Source organism: Cibotium barometz, chromosome 36, assembly GCF_041138505.1.
Source record: "Cibotium barometz isolate CiBa-2024 chromosome 36, ASM4113850v1, whole genome shotgun sequence".
In the NCBI taxonomy this organism is placed as follows: Eukaryota; Viridiplantae; Streptophyta; class Polypodiopsida; order Cyatheales; family Cibotiaceae; genus Cibotium; species Cibotium barometz.
Genome location: NC_141081.1, coordinates 47,984,578 through 47,990,891, shown reverse-complemented (window position 1 = coordinate 47,990,891; position 6,314 = coordinate 47,984,578).

Genomic DNA, 6,314 nt, shown 5'->3' with positions numbered 1-6,314 from the left:
ATGGAGTACGCTACGAGGTCACCAAAAATCCTGAACAAGTGGATGCTTTGGGTGTACTTCAACCTAGCGCACAAGCAAAGCAGAAAAAGGAGCTTCCATCGGACCCAAATGTGCCAGGAACATCGCGTAGACCTGGTACGCCCATTTCTTTACTTGAAGAATTGTTTTCTGACAGCAATTGGGAGGATAGAAAAACGGGAAAAGAAAAAGAGACCAAGAAAGACCCATGGGACATAGTAAAAGAAATTCCAGTAGTTAAAATCTATCAAGATGACCCAATTAAAGAGGTGTATAGGGATGTGGTAGAAACCTACTATGCAACCACTAAGCACCCGAGCTTAGAGCTTCCAGTCACGCACACAATAACTGTAGAGCATCTAGAGGGTTTCACTAAGCGTGTTCATGATAGATGGGGGAACGACTTTAGAACCCTTGAATGGCTAGAGGTTAGGGAAATGACATGGAAAGGAAGACCCCTTTTCACTGAGGTGTCTACCTTAAACACGGCATGTCCAGATGAATCTGCCTTTCGAGGAGAAACACTAGCACCACCATGGGCTAGAACCCCAAGTGTGGCTCGACCAGCACCTTCCATGCGAACAACTGCTAAAGGACCAATCTTTCCAACAATTGATCCTACGAGGAGACCCGGGGCTATTAGGTGTGGGAGTGGGCCTGAGAATAATCCCACATGGGAAGTTTTGAGAGTTTTAGGAGTTTTAGTATAAAAAGTGGCTCATTTGAGAGCTTAGGGACACATTGGGCTACACTCATGTTTGAGCTCTCTTGAGACTAGCTCTCCCTCTTATTCATAGAGGTGCAAGCTCTTCTCTCTCCCCATCTACACTATTGTATGAGCAATGCTCTTCTAATTCAATGCAATGAGATGATGTTTATCTCTCTTCTCATTTCTATTCTCTAGTGTGCATGCTTCTTTGTTGATGCTTGTGGATTCTCTATTAGGCTTTGTGTGGTAGTGGATTCAAGCTTAAGCTTCTCCATAGCTTGTAGCTTATCCATGGGCAAGGCATTGCTTGAGTAGTGATTGAGAATGCATGTTTATTTCAAGTTCCATTAAGCTTCAAGGTTTGTGTGCATGCTAGGGAAGTAAGAGCTTGAGAATGAAGTATGCTTTGAGCTTGTGTATGCATTAGCTTAGCTTTCTTCTTGTATTGGATGCATGAATGAGTGGGATGATGAGTGAATGAGTTATGGCAAGATTGAGAAAAAAGGTAGATTACAAAGACAAAGGAGGGGCCGAATAAGGTTACAAATTTTATTTTTTATTTTTTGTTATATATATATATATATATATATATATATATATATTTTTTATTGTTATATATATATATATATATTTTTCACACAAAAATGGTACCAATTGAAACGGCCTTTTAGAGCTGCAACAACAAGAACCTTCTGGCTGGAAGAAACGCAAGCAAACCTCTATCACATCCCAAAAAGAACAAAACAAGAAAGACAACTCTGCTTTTACCAGTAGAAGACAACTAAAATAGAAATGTATAGCAGCTAGAACAGAGTAGGGCCAACAGTAGGGCGATGAAAAGCCTTGTAAAGGTGTTTCAATCTCTCACGGAGGTTCCATAGGCTATTTGCAAAAAGAGCATAACGTAAGGGGGAAAACAGGAAGAAACCATGTATTGTGAGCTAGCCGCCCGCCGCTGAAGGGCCACGTGGAAGTATTAGCGGCTGCAGTTGTGAAGGCGAGCGAAGTAGAAGGTGAAGGAAGAGGGCTGCTGGCAGCGAAGCAGAGGAGGTGTGGTAAACCAGGCACGGGTGAAGGAGGCGGAGGCCGCGCCGGCGGGAGAAGGGGAAGGCGACGAGCACAGCAAAGAGGGGGCGTGAAAGAGGTGTGAAGGCTGCAGAGGACGGACTGCAGCAGACGAAGGCGTCTGTTGGCGATGGTGAGCGGCCGAAAAAGAAGGCGAAGTGGCCGGCAAAGGAGAGCAGCAGAGTAGTTGACCGCGAGGCAAGGAGGTGAAGGGCCGCGAGGAGGCACGTGAAGGAGATAAGGTGCCCGGCGAATCCACAGAGAGAGCGCCCAGACCAATGCCTTGTGTAGCAAGGAATAGCCATACTATGGGTGCGCAAACATACTCTTGAGGAGAGCCCTGTCCAAAAAAAAAAGGACAGAAAGGCACCAAGAGAAATGCTTGTCTAATCCAGGATGGTCGCCGTTGTGCTTAAAATAATAAACCTTAACACTAAGCAATATCAAGAGTCTGCCAATACATAATTATGTTAGATTTATTAGTGTTGAATCGACATCTTTGACTTAGCATAGGCTAGGTATACTACTTGATAGTCCCTCGATTAACTATTGTCTTTTGCCTTCTAGGAAAAGAACAATACATTTGGCATAAAACACTATTTACTTTAGTTAGCTGTAGGTAGTAATTATTAAGGCTTGAACAAACCTATTCAATGAGCACCAAGAATGAACCCTATCTCGAGTGGCTATCATTTGTGGAGACTATGGGGCTCGGCGTGGTAGCCTATTTGGTTCCATCTCTCAGACTCTGTGAATAAAAGCGAAGGTTAGGGGATGCAACAAACTTTTCCAAGATGATCTCATGTGGTGTAGATGGTTTGTTGCGGATCATTCATGATATCATAAGGATTTGGGGTTCCTCTATCTTTCTCCAATCTGCTGATGATAGATTGGGTGCTCAAAAGGGGGCTATGTACATCATAGCTAGAGTAACCATAATATCAAATAGCTAGCCCTTTGTGCGGGGCTCTTGGAAATGAGGTTGGTGACATTGTCATGCTAAAAGGGCCAGTGTTGCGTATCCTTGTGTAAGCCGATCCTATGAAGCCTGTTGCATGGAGAATCGTCATGGTGCACTAGTTTTTGTTTTAGTTTTTTTTTGGTTTTTTTTTTGAGAAAAGAGATTTACTCTTTAAGAAGAGAACACCTCAAGGTCAATTACAATAGAAGTATCACCAAAGAAGAAAAGGATCTAAGGCAGTCTCAAGCTCGAAGTTCTTCGGGATTGCTTGATTACAACTTTAATTTACACTTAATCCTTTCAAATCTTCTAGGCAACATTTCTTTTTGTTGTGGGTGACTGCCAGAGCTCCTTCTGAGTTGAATCTGTTGGTGCCGTTAAGATTATTTTCTTCTTCTTGCAGTGAGTTGATGGTGCTCTCTAATGAAGGAATTGGGTCCTTCTCTTTGAGAACTATCACAATATGGTCATCCTCCATTGGCATAGCCTTGAGAAGGATGGCTATGGCATCCTCATCATCTACAGGTGGCTTTACATAGGTGAATTGGGTGATAATACTTTTCATTTTATTGACAAAGGATGTGATTAATTCATTAGGTTCTTTAATTAAACCATAAAGTTGCATCTTTAAACTGACCTTGGAGGAGTGTATAGCTTGAGCCCCAAAATTTGTGCTGCTATGTTACAATCATCTATGTGATGAATGTAGTATCGCAAAACTGTCATCTACCACTAATGGAAACATATTCTAAAGACACAATTCTAGCTTTTCCTCAGCATTTTCCAAATCTTCATTGGAGTCGTCTTCAGTCAAGGTAGTACATTCTTCTATTTCTTGCTTGGCCATCTTTTTGAAGCATCCATTCTTGGTATGAGCATGCTTCTTGCAGAACATGCACTTCTTGGTTCCCCTTTGCCCTCGGTTTGATAAGGAAAGCACCCTTGCACTCTGTCAGTCATAGTGTCGAAAGTCCCCTATCTTAACATAGATTGAGGGTGTTTTGTGAGAGTGGGCAACGGAAGCGAACACACACGCACACCTCTAGAGAGAGAACACAAAATTCTAGAGACAGGAAACCAATGAGAAAGTGAAAAAAAAAGTGGCCATGGATGCCTATTTATAGGCACTAAGGACAACCTTGAGATATGACCAACAGACTGCCTGAGAGTGACTGTCAAACTTACAGAGTAAATTGGAATGCAAAAATAACTCAACAAATAAATGTCATCATAAGTGAGGGGTCACATGGCAGGTTTAGACCCCTAAATGTGCATGTGAGTGAATGCATGGATGCAATAGGTGGATCTACTCTGGAAAAAAAATGGAGGACCCCTGGAAAAAAAACCCCAAAGAGAGAAAAAGGCCAAAACTATGATGCTAGCCAACAGGAAGATGAACTATTCCACTAACACTTCCTCTCAGATCCTGGTGGTGAGCAAACTCCAAGAGTGGGAGTAGCCCTTGACAATAAGGCGCACTTTGTGTTTATCTAGAGTACCATCAGCATGATACTTGGTCTTGTAGACCCAATGGACTCCGATTACCTTGCGCTTGTGTGGCTGCGGCACCAAGTTCCAAGTACCATGGCACTCGATGGAATCAAGCTCTGTCTGCATAGCAATAACCCAATTAACAAAATGATTATCCCCAACAACATGCTTTTGTTTCAACTGAGATGAACGATGAGGACCATCACTAGATTCAAGCATCTAACAAAACTAGAATCTTTCATAGTCTGGTACAACCACCTGGAAACCCTCTTGGTGATAAGAGGATCCTCCTCACAAGCATTTGAATATGAAATGTCCCCCTCTGAAGCCAAAGGCGGAGAAGTAGCCGAAGCAGGAGGCAGAGGAGCCAAAGGAGATGGCTGAGCCAAAGTAGAAGGAGATGAAGTTGGGGGAAGCTGTAGAAGATCACCTTCCAAAGAAGGCACAGGGTGCTCGTTGAAGATAACATCATGATTGATGGTGAGCTTACCACCTACAAGATCCCAAAGTATGTAGACTTTGGACACGGAGTTGTATCCAAGAAAAAATGTGCGAAATGGACTTGGATTCCAACTTAGAGCAATGCTCTTTAGGCACATGTTCATAAGCCTGACAAACCAAAAACTTGGAGATGAGCACAAGAGGGCTTAGGGGAGTTTTACTAGGTAGAGTTGATGTAGGCGAGCGGTTCAATATGTGAACTGTTGTAGCAGATGCCTCAGCCTAGAACTTTTTTAGCCAGCCACTATGCTCAAGCATAACCTTCAACATGATAGGAATGCAAGAAGAACAAGTAGAGATTGATGTGATTGACTTAGAGCGGGATCTTTGAAGTGAGGCGGTGACAGTTATAGACTTCTGACTTGTTTGTTATCTCACGCAAAGACTACAGGAGGCCCCTGAAAATGCCCTCTTGAGGAAGGATTTTTGTACGAGAAATCCCGATCCAAGAGAGAGAAACCTTCTTCATGAATCAATAAAACCTTGAATTTTCACATTAAGAGGAGAAGAAGAAGAAGAAAAAGTAGCAAAATTCACTGTTTGACAAGATTTGACCAGGTTTGTGCATTGATCGCGCATTGACATGGGGTTGACCAAAGTCAAAAGTGATGGGAAGTGGGAGAAGAGCAAGGATGGAAGTTTCCATATATAAAAAAGCAAGCTTTTTGCATCCAAAAGCAAAATTTTGATCGCTTTTTTGGGAGAGAGAAAGATCCTAAAAATCTCTTAGACGGTTGGGAATTTGAGGATGAGGCAGAAGGGAAAGTTACTTCTTTTTGCAATATCTACCTAATGACATGAACAAATTTTAATTATTATGGCTTGCAAAATTAGGGTTTTCAAACCACATGTGTTGAAGTGGTGATTGTTGGTCAAAGGCTTGGAACTAAACTTCTTGAAAGGCGCTCTAAAGACCAAGGAAAGCTTGATGGAATCAAAGGATCCAAGGAAAGGAATTTCAGTGGGATGTAGGTGGAAAAAGATGGGCAGTCTCAAGCGGCCTCAAAGAAGATGGGAGAAGTCAATGTGAATCAAGCAATTTCAAATAAGTGTAACTTTATGCTAAAAAGGGGATTTCGGCCCGAAGGAGCTACAAGGTCTTCACGTAACTTCAAGGGGAAGACTTCCTCGGAACTGGAGTGGTACAAAAAAAAACAAGTACTTCTAATGTGGAGGTGATCATATAGTTAAAAGCATTGTCCTAAACAAGGAGACTAAGCCGCAGACTTCTCTAGTAGTTGCAACTATTTCAGAAGTTAATAGTGGATCCGAGACTGATATATGCCTAGCTTGAGAAAAGCTAGGAAACCGAGAGGAACTGGGACCGGGTCAAGCATTCAAGGGCAGCGGAGGTCCAGTCATCCCTCTGATTGGATAAAGAGGAGGATACAATAAGTCCCTTGGAAAAAGATCAAGCAGAGTTTCTTAAGCAATCTCAAGATTGTTTTAGATTCTATTCCGGGAGGGTTACCACCCTCAAGAGGAGATGATGATCACAGGATTAAGATAATCCCTGGAAGTTAGCCTCTTAACAAATCGGCTTATCGGGTGAGTACAGCTCAACAAGAG